This window comes from Eptatretus burgeri, chromosome 17 (genome assembly GCF_056783735.1).
Source record: "Eptatretus burgeri isolate ZD-2024b chromosome 17, Ebu_testis_v1, whole genome shotgun sequence".
Taxonomy (NCBI): Eukaryota; Metazoa; Chordata; class Myxini; order Myxiniformes; family Myxinidae; genus Eptatretus; species Eptatretus burgeri.
Genome location: NC_140977.1, coordinates 48,858,233 through 48,876,089, shown reverse-complemented (window position 1 = coordinate 48,876,089; position 17,857 = coordinate 48,858,233). Strand labels below are relative to the sequence as shown.

At 45.1% G+C, this 17,857-nt stretch overlaps 2 long non-coding RNA genes across 2 annotated transcripts in view; both read right to left on the bottom strand.

The window, feature by feature from the left end:
- Positions 1-2,271: 2,271 nt before the first annotated feature.
- LOC147010033 (uncharacterized) overlaps positions 2,272-17,857 on the bottom strand; it is a 117,837-nt gene continuing 102,251 nt past the window's right edge. The window contains exon 4 of the long non-coding RNA XR_015052716.1: positions 2,272-2,540. This is a non-coding gene — a long non-coding RNA (uncharacterized LOC147010033). The remainder of the gene's footprint in view (positions 2,541-17,857) is intronic.
- LOC147010036 (uncharacterized) lies at positions 3,652-10,975 on the bottom strand. The gene is made up of 3 exons (XR_015052713.1): positions 10,864-10,975; positions 4,284-4,454; positions 3,652-3,716 (listed from the first exon to the last, which is right to left on the bottom strand). It is a non-coding gene; the product is annotated as an uncharacterized LOC147010036 (long non-coding RNA).

Genomic DNA, 17,857 nt, shown 5'->3' with positions numbered 1-17,857 from the left:
CCAAACTTGCGCACAAAGATTTGAATCAGCTTTACGATTCTCATCCAGGCATTGCAAAAATCAAATTGTTGGCCTGGAACTATGTCTGGTGGCCTCATCTTGACTCTGACATCAATCAGTGTGTGAAACATTGTTATCCATGCCAAAGCAGTCGAAACTCCCCTGCAAAGGCACCACAGCACCCCTGGGAATGGCCTACTGAACCATGGAAGAGGATTCATCTTGATTATGCTGGACCCATCGAAGGCCGTATGATTCTTATTGTTCGGGATGCTCACACCAAAGGGATCGATGGTGATGTAACACAGACAGCAACCTCACACGTAACCACAGAGAGGCTGTGCCTGTGCTTTACCACTCATGGTTTGCCACGCATGATACTCACTGACAATGGAACCTGTAAATCAAGCGCGATTTCACCCGCCTGAACGGTATAATTTATAAGTTTGTGAGTCCACACCATCAAACTTCAAATGGACTCTCCGAACGCTCCGTGAGTTTCATCAAGTCTGGTCTCTATAAGACACCGCGGAAACCTTCAGAACAGACTATCACGTTTGCTTTTCACTCACCGCATCACTCCCCACACGACAACGGGGGTGACACCAGCTTTGTTTGCAAGGCTGGATTGTCTCAAACCAGACATGGCGTCAGTCGTGTTTCAAAATCAGTGGAAAGAGACTTCATCATGACAAACATGCTGTACAGCGCTCTATGAACAACAGGGACCCGGTGTTTGTGAAAAGCTTTAGTCACAGAAAGGTTTGGCTACCAGGTCGGGTTCACAACAATGAGGGACCGTTGTCCCACAAGATCATCCTCGAAGACAGTCGAGTCGTCCGGAGGCACCTTGATCATGTCTGGTGATCCTGTCATCTTCACAAATGATGTCTCGCCACTTCCTGAACCTGTGACCAGTGACGTTGTTGATGCAGATGGTACTGCACCACTCCCTGAGGCTGATCCCAATAACGCTGTTGCAGCATCACCAGCGGGGCCTTCTGTCGGCTTTGTACCCCAACGATCATCTAGAGTTCCAAAGGGGCCTATCCGCATTGATTTGTAGCCAATACTCATCTATTCATGATCTTTGTATTATATACTAGTGTCTTCAAGACTCTTGTGTTCATCTTTAATGCATTTTAACACTGAATGCGAGGGGGAAGATGTCATGTATTCATGTATCAGATCAACCGGAAGCGCGGTCATCAGGAGGCGGGAACGAAGCTGCAACATGAACAAGCTCTGAGGTTTCTTTGTGTGGAACACAATAAAAGATTGATGGAGCACTCAAACTGCTTTCCCTGCCTGATACATTACACGTGTGTTGTGATGCTGTGGCACGTGATGTGAGGCAATGCGACGTCGCATGGTTCTGTATAACCCAAGGCAGCGTCATGTCACGGGATGGAGCACCACGTCACGGGATGGAGCACCACGTCACGTGATGGAGCACCACGTCACGTGATGGAGCACCTCATCACGGGATGGAGCACCACGTCACGGGATGGAGCACCACGTCACGGGATGGAGCACCACGTCACGGGATGGAGCACCACGCCACGGGATGGAGCACCACGCCACGGGATGGAGCACCACGTCACGTGATGGAGCACCACGTCACGTGATGGAGCACCACGTCACGTGATGGAGCACCACGTCACGGGATGGAGCACCACGTCACGGGATGGAGCACCACGTCACGGGATGGAGCACCACGTCACGGGATGGAGCACCACGCCACGGGATGGAGCACCACGCCACGGGATGGAGCACCTCGTCACGGGATGGAGCACCTCGTCACGGGATGGAGCACCACGTGATGAAAAACAGGTGAACCCAACACGACGCTGTACGTCGTGCCTTGATGTCACAACTCCCACACCACAGGATTCACGATTCCAGTGGTGAGAGGATGTGTATGGGAATTGCAGTCGTGATGGGATAAATCTGTTCATGAGAGTATGATCTGATGGAAGAATTCCCATGGGAAAGAAAAGGGAATGAAGAATAAAATGAAGAAAAGGGAAAGTAAAACAAAATGTGAACCCGCGATTAACCTCCCCTCCTAAAACAAGATAATAATCACCGAGGATTTCTCCCATGGACCATGTTGTGTTTTGGAGGTTCAAGTACGTGGTGTCACGTGGACGATGTCTGCTGACGCGGATTGGCCACACTGAAGCAATTTGCTTCTAAAATGGCCGAATCAAAGGTGATTATACTCGAGGGGACGGCGTGGTACCCGACCATATAATGAACACACAAAGGTGACGAGATGAAGCGTTTATTGTAAGCTGCAGGTACATGATGGATGGACAAACATGAAATAGAGATTTTACATTCATTGATGTGATCAAGGGTTGATATTTGATGAGAAACTGTTCATGTTTATAATCATTGTTAACCATCAACACATCGCAGGAACATCAAGCAGAGGAAATGGTGAAACAGGTGTCTTGTTGGGAGAATGGGATGAGAAGATGTGAGGAGGTGTGTCCGGTCATGGTCTTGGAACTCTTATTCAACCTGATGAACCACTTGGGGTGAGAAGGAAAGATGTAATTACACGGATTGTTCATGAGATTGGTTAATCATGTCAATAAGTTATACGAAGCAGATCCTCCCTTCGACTGGATCAATAAATATTAACATTTTAGACACAATGTGGATCTCACACACCACACACACACCCCAAACTCTTATCACTTCATCTTTGACCAGGTATCTTTGACAAAACAAGCAGAAATATAAAGGAAAGACACAGCTCCTGCAACTGTTACAGTAACCGTGACATCCTCCATGACGTGTTATGTTCCTCTGGGAGGAATCATCACCTGTTCTCACGGTGTCAGAATGATGGTTTTATTTTCACAGAATCGGGACTCGAACCCAGGATAACAAATATCAATGTTGAGCGAGATATCGAGCTCCTTATCCAACATCAGAACTCGAACCCAGGATAACACACCTCGATGTTGAGTGAGATACGAAGCTCCCTGCCTGACGGCTGTCTCCCATCAACGAGTGGTTCATGGATTGAGAAGTACAAGGTGGGGCGGGGGGGAAGGGGGGGGAGATTGTATACCTTACGCATTTATTCGTGTTATAAATAATTAAACAACATGACAAATACTGTGTGAAGCACGTGGTTGGTAATCACATTGATTTGAGATTGAATAAAGTTGCTTAAAAGTTACATCTGACAAATGAGCCCCATTGGAATTGTTACATTCCCGACAACGAATCGACATGTTGTTCATCACCACGTGTGATGTATCTTGAACAAGAGTGTAGATGGTTGTTGTAGTGATGTTTTCCTTCAATTATTCGATACATGCAGGTTAATTATCGTGTGTACGTCACAGTTTTCCATCATTCAAAACGTTCATGTATCACCAGCAACACTGTGGGGGGAAATATAATCTACACCCTCACTGCTTCCCGCCAAAATGATGATAAATATGTCATATATAAATGCCCCACCCTGTTTCATCTACCCGAGAAGATCACATTTATTACAAGGAAATTTGGAATGATTATCAAGAAATATTTTTTTTTTGAGTTGGTGAAATTAAATCCACATTGTGAGTAATTTATGAAAATATTCATCACTCGACATTTGTGATGATTAAACCGGAACTGCACTTTCCTCTTGGTGACCCATCATCCATCAACTTCTCATCACCGGGATGGGGTTCTTCAGAGACCACCGACTGTGGAGAAACACCGATGGGGTGGAAATCTGAAGGTGCAAGACATTGATTTGTAGAAAAGAAGTTGATGGGGGAGGGGGTGGTGGTGTGAGGGAGATGGTGGAAGAGGGGGGAGCAGATGGAGGGGAGATGGGTGGGGGGGTGGATAGATGGTGGAAGAGGGGGGGATGGAGGGGAAATGGGTGGTGGGGGTAAAGAGCAGGGGGATGGAGAGATGGTCGGGGTGTAGGGGAGGGGTGGAGAGATGGCAGGGGTGGGTGAGATGGTCGGGGTAAAGATTGGGGGAGGGGTGGGTGTGGGGGGTTGAAGATATGTGTGGGGTAGACGGTGGCAGGGATGGGCAAGGGGGTGGAGAATTGGTTGGGGTAAAGAGAGGGGGGAGGGGTGGGCGTTTGGTGAAGAAAGGAAATGAAGATGACGTGTAATGAGAAGAGAAATGTGAAGATATCCATGGAGTTATTGATTCTCATTTACTGTGAAATCGTTTGAAGAAAAATTACTGAAAGAAAAAGAGAAATGTCGAATGTGGGAAAATGAGATTATCGGGAATGTTACGTTAAAAGTTACCACCGACGACCACGACATTTGTATAATGTTGAAGAAGAACGCACGTCTGGTGGTCCTCGCTGATCTGGTCCATCATGATCCTCTCCTGGTTCTGGTTCCTCCACCATGGTTGACGACCCAACGAAGGCCAGAGAAAGGAGCATCGTACTCAATATCAGCAACTTCATGGTCCTGCAGCACATTGGAGTGGGTTTTGTGATGGAGATGATCCAGAGATTATTACCCTCGCCAAAGGAGAGGATTTTGCATTTGGGTCCGATTCTTTGTCTATTTGTTTGTCTATCTGTCTGTGTGTTTGTTTGTTTGTCTATCTGTCTGTGTGTTTGTTTGTTTGTTTGTCTATCTGTCTGTCTGTGTGTTTGTTTGTTTGTCTATCTGTCTGTCTGTTTGTTTGTCTGCACAGAACTTTCGTGTTCGTCTCAGAAACTGCTTGTTGGATTGAGACGAGATTTTCGACGTTGGTGCGAATTCTCATGCATAATGTTTTAATGATGATAATGACGTCGCAAGTCACGTGGTGTGGCAGCCATCGATCTATAATTCCAGTAGTGTGTGTGTGTGTGTGTGTGTGTGTGTGTGTGTGTGTGTGTGTGTGTGTGTGTGTGTGTGTGTGTGTGTGTGTGTGTGTGTGTGTGTGTGTGTGTGTGTGTGTGTGTGTGTGTGTCTGTGACCACTGTTTCTCAACAACCACTGGTCCGATGTAATTGAAACTTGCCAGGTATATTGCTGCGGTGCTGAGGATGTGCCTTTTCAAGGTTTGATATTAATCGGACAAGTGGTTCTCAAGTTATGGCCATTTATTTACCAACCAATGACAGAAAACGTTGCTGCGTAGGCGTGGCCTTTGGGATCCTCAGCCACGTTCCCCATTTCAGGTTACAACAATCGGAATTCCGGATAGTGATGACTCAATGTATTCTAATAATTTCTCGACTTCTTATGCACATTTATACAGTAGATAAACACAATGCCCCAATCCAGTTGTCGTTTACGAGAGCGAAGGAGCGGCCTGTGTAGTTGTTTGAAAGTTAATTTTTTTTTGTTTTGGTTTGCACGTACCGCCACGCAAGAGCGAAGGAACGGCCTGTGTGGCTGTTGTTTCTGGCACGTGGTTTGAAAGTTTTTTTTTTTTTTTTTTTTTTGCACGTACGGGCACGTACTCGTATTTTAAAAACGGAAAGTCTGAAACTGCATAAAGGAAGAAATTGAAACTTGGCACAAAGCAAGTATGATGAATGAGGGATTTTTATGACATCATCAGTGTTCTTGTTATGATGTCATAATTGCATTCTTCTTCTTCTTCAGCGACCGTCATTATCCCACCGTTTTTATGGAGTCAGCCACCGGGAAGCTTTGCCCGAGTCTTCATAACCGGCTGACCAGGCTTGACGGTTGACAAGTTATGGCTGGAATTTGGAATTTGGCCATGGTGCCGGGTGCCGGGGATAGCTCGCCTCCTCTTCACGAAGGACACCATGGGATGATAGAAGATTTGTCTCCCGACCATCACTATCTTTCTCTGTTTCACTTACTGCTCTCCAAATTCTACAAACTAGAAAGTTTTCTTTGATTTTCTTAATTCTTGCCATGAGGCATTGACATCTGAACATCCTCAAGCAGATTTTCTCTATGTGGGAGACTTCAGTGGACACCACAGAGAGTGTTTGAAATCATCCCACACAGATGTTGGGGCGGGGGGGGGTGGGGAGTTGAAGCTCTTACGTTTTCCTTTCTCAATGATTTGGAACAAATTATCACCCATCCCAGATCCTCATGACTATACCACCAATACTTTGGATTTGTTCATCACTTCCAATCCATTGCATTACAACTACACAATTATACCTCCAATTGGTTCTTCTGACCACAATCCTGTGAACATCCCTTGACTTTCCACCACTTCTCATCCGACTGCTCCGACGAAACGCCAGTATTGGCATTTCAATAATACTGACTGGAGTGGTTTATGAAACTTCTTTTCTGACTTTCCCTGTAAAGACGACTGCCTCTCCTCGGGTGATGCCTCTATCTCTGCTGAACGTGTAGCTGAGGTTATTGTTGTAGGAATGGAGGCTTGTATCCCCTTCTCTTTCAAATCTATCTCTCCGACCAACTCTGCTCTGCGACCATTCATGCAAGGGATGCCGCATCTCGGACATGGAAAAAGTCTTCTTCCTCTGACTCACATTCAGCTTTCATATCCTCCAGAAATCATTACAAACATGTCATTCGTGAGGTGAAGCATTTCTTCATTCAAAGAAATGTGACAACCTCTCATCTTCTTCCACGAATAGATCTTTCTGGTCCTGAGCTAAAAGTATCTCCAACAACTTCTGTCGCTCTTCCTTTCCTTTGCTTTTCCGTTCCGATGATGCTATCGCTATCTCTCCAACTGATAAAGCAACTCTTTTTGGTTCTCTTTTCTCCTCTAACTCCACACTCAATGACTCGAACCTTCCATCTCCCTCTGATGCTCCCCTCATCAATCCAATGTCCCTCCCCATAATCTCTTTTCATGCAGTCAAAAAAATACTTCACTCTCTGGATATAAGCAAGGCCGACGGGCAAGATGGCATTCCTCTCCGTGTCTTGAATGAATGTGCTTCAGAACTTGCACCAGTACTTGCTCGTTTCGTTTTTGTTGAAAAACCCAAACTTTTCCTCTTACCTGGAAACATGCCTTCGTACAACCTATTTTCTAGAAAGGTGATTGTTCAAACCCTTCTTACTTCCGTCCTATTGATCTGACTTATCCTGTTTCCAAAGTCTTTGAAGGTTTTCTCAATTCCCATTTTCTCAAGCATCTTGAATCTCACAGTCTTCTCTCTGACCACCAATGTGGCTTTCGCAAGGCAATATCTCGAGGTATCTTTCTCTGTCGAGTGCAGCCTGTGGCTGCTGGTTGCATCATTGGTTTGGACACGGCTCTGCTGCTGATGCAGTGTCCCCATGACCAATGCACTGGTACTTATTTTACCGACCTCGGAAGGATGACAGGCTGATTCAACTTCCTGGTGTATTAATTCAGCGGCCCAACGGGTTTGAACTCAGGACCCTATGATCCCAAGCCACCACCCGAACCACGAAGCCAACACCAGGCTTTTCATCTCTAAAGGTGATATCCTTTCTTTCATTACGAATGTCCGGACCTCTTTGAGAGACTTTGGAAAATCCTTTGTTGTTGGTCTTGATATCTCAACAGCCTTTGAGAGAGTTTGGCATCGGGGTCTGATTTCCAAGCTTCCCTCTTTCAGATTTCCCCCTTCATTCTGCTCTCTCATATCGAGCTTTCTCTTTGACCAATCTATTTCCGTAATTGTTGATGGAACTTCATCTCCCCCTTCCCCCATCACCCAGTGCCGGATTAAGTCTCGGCTGGCCCGAAGGCACATTTTGAAATTTTAGAGAATGGCCTGAAAAATTTAAATTAGATCTCGGGCTCATGGAAATGGACCCCAGACAAAAGATGAACTGATTCAAGAACAAAATATTTAATACAAAAACAGACAAATATTTATTGTGAAAATAATTTTTGGCTGGCCCTGAGGCACATGCCTTGTCTGCCTCATGGTTAATCCAGCACTGACATCAACAGCGGTGTACCTCAGGGTTCCATTCTGTCCCGAACACTCTTCGTTATTTTTATTGGATTCGCTAGATATCCCTTATTGTCGGGTTGTGTGTGTGTGTGTGTGTGTGTGTGTGTGTGTGTGTGTGTGTGTGTGTGTGTGTGTGTGTGTGTGTGTGTGTGTGTGTGTGTGTGTGTGTGTGTGTGTGTAACGCGAGGCTCCACAGCACAAACCAGCAAACCTATTTCGATGAAACTTGGCGAACAGGTGCCATATGAGCTGGGAATGTGCGTGTTTGAGTTTCGTTGCTAAGCAACCACCCGTTGTTCGACAGCGGCCGAAAAACCGCGTTCACTATTTTTAATACTTGTCCTACAGTTTTGAAAGTGGAGAAACGAGACTTCGGAATTAAACACTTCGAGATATTTCGAAAATTTTACTCGAGCCGATTTTTGGTTTTGGTTTTATTTTTCAAATGGTAGTCCTTCAAAAATCGGGTGTTTAAGAACCGTCATTTAAGGTGTGTATACAGTATTTGTAAGAAACTACACCGTCGTTCCACCTCCGATCTCTCCTCGATTCAAACGTTATTGACCAATGTGAAAAGGATCCAAAATAAATGGAATCACCGGCATTTCTGTCTTTGTGGATTTCTAATAATATGGTATAAATCAAGTTATGTGGAATTTGAAAAACATCTTTAAAAAAAAATTCTACACCCCCCCCCCCCCCCCGTTATGTTATCGTCCGCTACACGGCCAGGTTCATCAAAAACAACCAACCAGGAAGTCTTCTCGCGCTCCCCACGGTCTGGTTCGTATTTCCCTGAACATCTGTTGATCTGTTTATGGTTTGTTCTCTCTCTCTCTCTCTCTCTCTCTCTCTCTCTCTCTCTCTCTCTCTCTCTCTCTCTCTCTCTCTCTCTCTCTCTCTGTCTCTGTCTCTGTCTCTGTCTCTGTCTCTGTCTCTGTCTCTGTCTCTGTCTCTGTCTCTGTCTCTGTGTGTGTGTTACGTTTTGTTTCATGTTCTTCTGACGTCCACTCTGTTTGTCGTCATCTGAGGTAATGTCAACAAAAATAATGACACATTTTATTTTTAATTTAATCGAGCCGATTTTTGATTTCGGTTTTATTTTTCAAATGGTAGTCCTTCAAAAATAGGGTGTCTATTTACCGTCATTTTTATGAGGAGTGCCAGTTGGCAAAATACGCAAAAGGAAAAATCTTGCCAGGCAGAGGAACAATTGTATGTGAACCAATACGTCTTGGCAGTGAATCTTCGTCGGTGGATCGGTCAGAATGAAAAGCATTGTATCCAGCGCTTCGATCCGAGCGGATCCCTCGTCTCCTACCGGCTTGTCAATGACCTTCTTTCTTCCACAAATAACCAAATGCACTCGTATGCTGTTGACTTAACATTACATTCCTCCATATCTTTCCCATCTGCCACATCTTCCCTCACTCGATCCACATCTTGTTTCATCACAGCCACCTCTTTAAATTAGGATTTGGACAAGATCTCCCAGTGGGGAAAATGTTATCAAGTTAAGTTTAATGTTTCAAAAACTCAATTTCTTCCCATCTCTCTCTCTCTCTCTCTCTCTCTAAAACTCCTCTCATCTCTCCAATCTCCTTTGAAAGCTCCACAATTAAACCATGTGATACAATAAACCTACTCGGTATTAGTCTAACATGAAATTTATCCTGAAATCCACATATTACGCAAATAGTTAAGTATGCCTCATAGAAATTTGGAGTCCTGTTCAGATGGTGAAGATTCTTCTCCTCTGAACTGTTGCTCCAACTATAAAAAGGATTGATTCGTCCTTGTATGGAGTACTGCTCTCACATCTGGGGAGGTTTCAGCTCCACGAACTGACTGGACAGAATTGAATCCAAAGTTATTCGACTTGTGAACTCGACCAATGTGACCTCAAAACTCGACCCGCTCAAATTATGCCGCATAATCGGCTCTTTCTCTTTTCTGCAGAAATTACTTCGGTGTCTGCTCGCAAAAACTTCCTGTTTGTGCACCTCCACCATTTGCGAGACCAAGGAATACTCGACAAGCCACGACATCACATAATTATTGTGTGGCCATTGGCAATTCAAGGGTGGACCGTGATGATGGTTGTTTCTTCCCCTCCACTGCCAAACTCTGGAACTCTTTACCTTCGCATGTCTCCCCAAACACTTATGACCTTCTCCTTTTCAAAAAGCAGATTTTTTACTTTCTCAAAAACTTAGACGATTCTCTCTTTCCTTACTTTTCTATTCATGCAGTTATTTTATTTAAGGCTTGGCCTCGTTGAGGACGATTCAGTCCGTGCCTGCGGCCTTCAACATAAAAAAGAAGGGATGTTAGAATAGCCTCTGGGTACACACACTCTCTTCGAAGCTGTCGAGCAGAGGTTTGATCCCTGACTTAGCGATGAAATATCATCCTGGTGCTTCACAGACTGAGCGATTTATCAATGCTTATAGTTTGTGCCGTACTTCCGATGTAAGACAAACTGGGTATCCCATCTGGAAGAAATAGTCAGTCGACGTTCAAGACCCCACAGTGTTCTTCATGAAAAATCGACGAGACATTCCAAATCCCCCAGAAACAAAATTCAAATTACTGCCCTAACCTTCAGGGGGCAGTGAATCAGTGGCACATCTGTGGCCTCATCGACCCTGAATCCTTGTGCTGCATCACAAAGAAGAAGCGTGAAGTCGTCACACAATGCAGTTCAAATTCTGAGGTTTCAACCAAACCAGCATGTTTCACAACAAAGTTCATCATTTTCAGATTGCCAGGACAACGCAAACTGAAGATCCTCCCTCAAAGAAAGAGAAGAGTTTATTCGAACCTGGTAATCGAGAAGGCAATAAAATTGTCACACCAGAAGTTTGAAAGTAACTCCATAATCCCTCATTACAACAAACCAGCAGAACTCGATATATCAAACAAGATAATCTTGGATAAGAAAAATAATTTCCTGAGAACGAACGATTCCCCAAACTTACCGACTCTTTCCAATCAAGTGAACAGGATGGATCAAAATCAGGTGAACAGGTGTTGAGATGATCTCCGAGTGTTGTGGAGCAGAGTGAATCGTCCTTTTATCAGAAGGTAAATTGATGACATGACCTGATTTGTGTTTTCTCAATATGTTAGTGAATCAATGCCAGGTTAACCTGGATGCTCCGACAAAGCAGAAAATAACAAATAAAGATTTACATTTCAAACAAACCCAAATAAATCACTGAGGATATGACAATACAGGATATGTATAAAGTGCTTGCGTGCATAATACCATCATATTATAAACATCAGCTGAAAGAAAAATAGAACCACGGGACCTGAAGCTCACCTGGATCAGCAGAAACAGTGAATGACATCATAAAACATGGAAAATTTGTTCATGTGCCGAATCTGGTTTGATATTTGATTTTCCATCCTCGTTCCTGGGAGTCTGAGTCGCTGAAGCAGCTTCTTGAGCAAGGGTTATACTAGGTGGTTTGCCATTGCCTTCCCAGCAGAAGTTTGGACAGGAATTTGTAACTTGGTCATGGTGCCGGTGATAGCTCGCCCACTCTTCCTGAAGGGCATCGTTGGGATCTTTCATGTGCATCAACGAATGTCGGAAGACAAGATGCCCAGTCGTCCATCGGAATCACGACACACACATTGATGATTCAGTCAGTCTGTGAAACACCAGAATGGAATTTTATAGCTGGGCCGAGATTCAAACCCTGGCGAGACAGCTTGGAGGAGAGTTTGTGTACCTTGAGGACAACCTGTCAGCCGAGGTCGTGAAAATATAATCTACTGGTGTTTCTCGTGGTATAAAATAATATTAGGCCGACAATAATTACCTTGAAAAGAGTGAAAAAAAGGAATTTTGGAGCCATTTTACCGCATGTCCAGCACTACACTTTATGTTCATCACAAATATAATTATTAATGTTCGTGTGTGTTACATGTACGCACACTCACATGAAAGCTGTCTTCTCCGAAAGGATAGCCTCAGGGAACACACACTCACCTCCAAGCTGTTTCGCCTGTCAGGATAGCCTCCGGGTACCAAAGTTGTACTGCAGAATCTACAAACGTTGTACGGATAGCCTGTTCTTTGCTGAACCACACGTTGTCATTTACCAAGATGATGTCTTCGTCACTGGCCACTCAGAGCTTCATCATCTTGATAACCTCGAACGTGTGCTTTGCATTATCTCTGACTCTGGACTACACCTGCGGAGAGACAAGTGCGAGTTCATGGTTCCGTGTGTGACCTATTTGGGCCATCGTATCAATGCCGAAGGCTTACGTCCCACTGAAGAGAAGATCAGAGCAATCAAAGACGACCCAGCTCCGACCAACATTTCTGAAGTCAAGGCTTACATTGGCATGCTGCAGTACTACAGCGGTTATATCCCAAACATTGTTCCCATGCTTCGCCCACTTTATTGTCTGTTCAAAAAGGCGTGAGCTGGAAATGGGACATTGCAGAGTCATCAGCCTTTCAGAAGTCAAAAGACATACTGCAGTCTTCAAATGTGCTCGTTCACGACGACCCAGACAAAGACATGGTCCTGCCGTGTGATACGACTCAGTACGGGGTTGGTGTTGTTTTGTCACACATCATGCCAGATCGCATAGAGAGACCAATGACATTCACATCTCGTACACTGTCCCCGGCTGAGAACTAGTCAGCTGGACAAAGAAAGACTTGGAATTGGATTCGGAGTTATGAAATTTCACCAGTACATCTTCGGTCGACATTTCACGATTTACACGGACCACAAACCACTGTTTAGTTTGCTTGGTCCAACAATAACTACCTCAGAGGTCTTACCGGCTCAGATCATACGCTGGTCATTTCCCTCTCAACTAATGATTGTGACATAACGTACAGACCTGGCTCCACAATTTCAATTGCAGATGCCATGAGTCACCTGCCACTTCTCCACACAGTGTTTGATCCCCCGACACCTGGCAGCGTGATATCTCTGATGGAATTTTTGAGTGACAACCAGATACGGACCTTTGTCGCAAACCACTCACCCTTCACCAAGGCATGAAGACATTGATATACTTGAGAGAAAACTGTTTATTATTTGCCAAGGTTCGTGCATACAGAGCACGGCAAACACCAGGAACATCAATTAAGAACTGAGGATGCCCGGAGGGTGCCGCTCTGCTCGAGATGGTTTTCTTTTTCTCGTTTACTCGTTATACTCGTTTTTATCTTTGGACAAATGTTGATCTCACAATGTCTTTTCAACCTAACCATCTGCAAGCAGTTGGCTTATTTCATTGCAAGAATGGTGAAACAAATGCAGAGATACGAAAGTGACTGGTCACTCCCTTTGCTCTGCTCTCACAGCGCTCCTCTGGATTACTCAAGGTTAATCATAATCATATTTCTGCACAAACTCTTCCATTTTTATTATTTTCTAAGCAGCCAGCCAAGAGTTTAGTTTGATTAACACCAAGCCTGCAAAAAAATAAGTAAGGAACTTGGGAACAAGCAAAGCTAATAGAAGAAGGTACGAATCCTGACACCTACACCAGGCAGGCATGACCCACTTCTTTCCAAGGTCATTCATGAGCCTGGGCAAGGGTGGGGCCTTATACGTGATACTGATCCTGAATTGTATTCGTACAAGGCCAGGCAGAATGTACTGAGTGTCGAGAATGGCTGCTTACTGTGGGGATGCCGACTGCTTATTAGATCCTCGTGGAGGATCTCAAAGTCTTACTCACGTTGTTGTTCTTCATCTTCTTCTTGTGGACCTTTTTGTTTCACAGCCTCCAGTTTTCATCGAAACTTCCTGAAACTTGGCATATATATGTAAAAATACCCTGTGCAGACAGTAACCATCCCTGATCTTGAAAATTCCTTCGAGAATTAAAGTTATGACATCAAAATATCTCAGCTAATGGAAATCGCCGAAAAAATTATCTCTGAAACTTGGCAAGCTTTTTGAATGCTATTTGCAGGAATCAAACAGGGAATTAGCAGAGATGAATTACTGCACATATGACACATCATTATGACGTCATATCAATTTTTATGACGTCATTCCTATTTTCTGACATTTTTTGTTTCACAACCCAGATTTTCATCGGATCTTCGTGAAACTTGCCATGTCTATGCAGAAAGCCCACGCGCAGACAGTAACCATCTCCGATTTTGGAAATTCTTCCGAAAAAAAAATTGACATCATGATATTGTTGTGGAAGTTCCGGTTCCGAGTTTGGAACGTCAACAGGTCTCCTTCGGGGCTTTCTGCTGACGATCTCAAAGTTAGGTTTCCGGTCGTTATTTGTTCTGTTTTCACTGTTTATTTTCTCACTTACATGTTACTGTGTGTTCCGAGATTGGTTTTGTTTCAAAAATCGTGCTATTTTATTACATTTTGTTGACTTTGGCATGACGTATGCTTGAGGCCTACCCTTGAGGCTTGAGGCCTAATGGCTAACGGTACGATCGTGTTTTGTTTTTTCTCCCCATTACCTTCAATTTCTATCTTCCTCACTTTCTTAACGTCCCCCATACATTCCAATTAATCACACTAATTCTTTTCTGAAATCAAAAACAAAAATAAACAAAAAAAAAAAACGTGATCTTTCTCCTTCCTCACTCACGACTCTCGCTTCTTCTTCTTCTACTTCTTCTTCTTCTTCTTCTTCTTCTTCTTCTTCTGCTTCTTCTTCTTCTTCTTCTTCTTCTTCTCGTCTTCTTCTTCCTCAATTTTTTCGACAACACTTCCATGACCTAATCTGTTGAAAACTCTCAAACATTATTAATAATAATAATAATAATAATAAAAACGATCTCTTATAATGCTTCATCTTCGTCTTTCACAAGTGTGGTACACTTAACTGCATCATAATGCACTACTCTTCTACGATTTAAACAGACTGCTCTCAATTTGACCTTTCCTTCATACCTTGCCTTAAAAATCCAACTGTTACAGCGCTTCTTCTCTCCATTCTCTGAATTCGCCTTTATTGCATTCATCAAGAGTTGTGTTAAATCGCATCTCTGACCTAAAAAAAAACAGTTTGCTATGAATGTTCGCTTTCCATCAACCATTCTTATTTTTTTCCAACTTCAGTGCCAACTCACCCCTCTCACCCCTCACTCTCAAAGCAACCATCCCACTCTTCTCCCTCCAAGCCTCCTTCTCATCTCTCTCAAAAACTCCCCCCTCACCTTTCTCCCTCCATTCATCCCCTTCACTCATCCTTCTCAAAGTTGCCCCCCTCTCATCCACAAAGCTGCCTCCTTCCACTGCCCTCTCACCTCCTTCTCTTCACTCCACCCCCTCAAATCCTCAACTGCCTTCTTCCTCCTCTCGTGTCGCCCATCTCTCCCAGTACCACAGAGCCTTTTCTCCTCCTCATCCGGCCCCCTCCCCTACCTATGCTGCAATCCCCCACACTCTTTCAACAACCCTCCTTCCCTACCCCCCTCGTCCCTCGCCCTCTCCTCCCCCTCCCCCCACCCCCTGCACCCAAAGCCTCCTCCGCTCCCTGTTCATTAAAAGTGTGGACCTCAAATATCCGAGGCCTTCGCTCAAACCTTTCAGATCTTTCCATACAGGTTGCCACTGACAAACCAGACATAATCTGCCTAACAGAAACTTTCCTCCCCCAATATTTGTCTGACTCCCAAGTATCTCTCCCTGGTTCCTCCCTCCTCTGGAATGACAGACCTGAGCCTCGTCCTGGTGGAGGTGTTGCTCTCTTCATCAAAGACTCTATTCCTCACTCTCCATGCACTGCCCTCACTCCCCATACCCCCAGGAATACCTCTGGCCACGGCTTCCCCTCCACTCCAACCTCATGTTTATATGTGTACTGTACCATCCACCTAACAGTGATGACTCTATCTACACCTCACCATCCGAAAACATGGACCAACTTCGATCTTCTCATCCAAACTCTCTCTTCCTCATATGTGGCGACTTCAATTGTCATCATGCCAGTTGGCTTGGTGTGGGTACCTCTCTCACCTGTCATGGCACTTCAGCAAAAGCTTTATGTGACTCATTGGGACTGACTCAATCGGTCAACTTCCCGACCTGGATCTCAACTAATGGTGCTCCATCTCTTCTGGATCTGATTTTGACAAACTTCCCTGACAATATCTGCTGCTCTTCCCCCGCTCCAATCGGTTCTTCTGACCACGTCCTTGTCAAAGTGGACATCTCTCTCGCTGTTATCAGAGAACCACCTCACCGCCGTCGAGTCTGGCATTTCACTCAAGCCGACTGGCAGGGTCTCCGAGCAGCCCTCAAACTTATAGACTGGTCTTCTATCACTACTTTCTCCAACATCAACTCATCCTGGGAATTCTTTCAAAGAAACTTGCTCTCCCTCATGCACAGATTTATCCTCTCTCGTCTTCAGTTGTCCTACCCTTCCTCCCGCCCTTCATTCACTGAAGCTTGTGGTGAGGCAGTTGTCCTGAAACAACCTGTCTTTGCCTCATGGAAAGCAAACCCAACTGAGGGCAATCTCAGTTCCTTCCATGAGGCTCAGAACAAGTGTGTATCTACCCTCAGGAGAGACAGAAAACAACATCTTTCTCATCTCAAGTCTGAACTCTCAAACCTCTCTCCCGCCTCAAAATTCTGGTGGCATCCAATCAAATCTGTTTCTGGTGAATGTTCCCCCTCCATCCCCTCCCTTCCCTCAAAAGGCCGCACTGCTGAAACCGCACGTGAAAAAGCTGAATGCCTAAACGCGGTGTTTGTAGCTAAATCTTGTGTCCAAAACCCATCACTTTCTCTCCCCACCTTACCCATTCGCACCCAACTGTCACTGGACTCTGTGTCCTTTTCTCCTGACAAGGTGGAGAGCTTGCTGTCAAACCTCGACTCAGATTCTGCAATCGGTCCAGACGGCATCAGCCCACGTGTCCTCAAAGCCTACTCTTCTGCTCTTTCTCACCCTCTCTCTGTTCCATTCACCCTCTCATTTGCTCAAGGTCATATCATCTGCCATCGACTTGGAAATCAGCAAACTTCACTGCCCTGCAAAAAGGTGCAAAAACAGATCCCTGCAACTACAGACCAATCAGCCTTCTCCCAATCATCAGCAAGGTTATGGAATCCATCATCGCTTCAGACATCAAATCCTTCCTCTTCTCCAATGGCTTGATTTCTGATCATCAATTTGGTTTCAGACCAGGTCACTCTACCCTGGATATGCTGTTTCTGCTCTCCCAACAATGGATGGAAGTCCTCAATGCCAGACAGGAAATCCGAGCCGTATCCCTGGACATATCACGTGCTTTTGACGCAGTCTGGCAACCTGCGCTGCTCACCAAACTCTCTTCCGATGGTATCGAAGGCGATCTCCACTCACGGCTCGCAGACTTCCTCTCCTGTCGCAGTCACCGTGTGGCCCTAAATGGAGTTCTTTTACCCCCTCTTCCTGTCCAAGGTGGAGTTCCTCAAGGTAGCGTTCTGGGCCCTGTTCTTTTTCTGGTTTCCATCAATGATCTCTCTGACTCTCTGGAAGATCCTCTATATCTCTTTGCTGATGACTCCACCCTCTGCCGTACCATCGGTCATCCCTCAGACCGGCAAGCAGCAGCTTCTTCGCTCACTGCAGATCTGTATAAAATCACAAACTGGTCCAACATGTGGAACATGTCTTTCAATCCGGACAAATCTCACACTCTCACTTTGTCTCTTCGAAAGGACCGTTTCGAAAACCCCCCCATCCACTTTCTCAACAATCCCTGCAAGAAGTCCTTTCTTTCAAGCTTCTGGGTCTCACTATCTGCCATGGCCTTTCCTGGGAAAGCCACATTTCAAACCTCACCTCCAAAGCCAGTCACCGACTGGGAATCCTCCATCGTGCAAAGTCTTTCCTCGGCCCACCTGAGCTCCTGACCACTTACAAAGCTTTTGTCCGCAGCCTGATGGAGTACTGCTCTCCCCTATGGGCTGGTGCTCCTGCCTCCCACCTTTCTCGGCTTCACCCTGTAGAAACCAA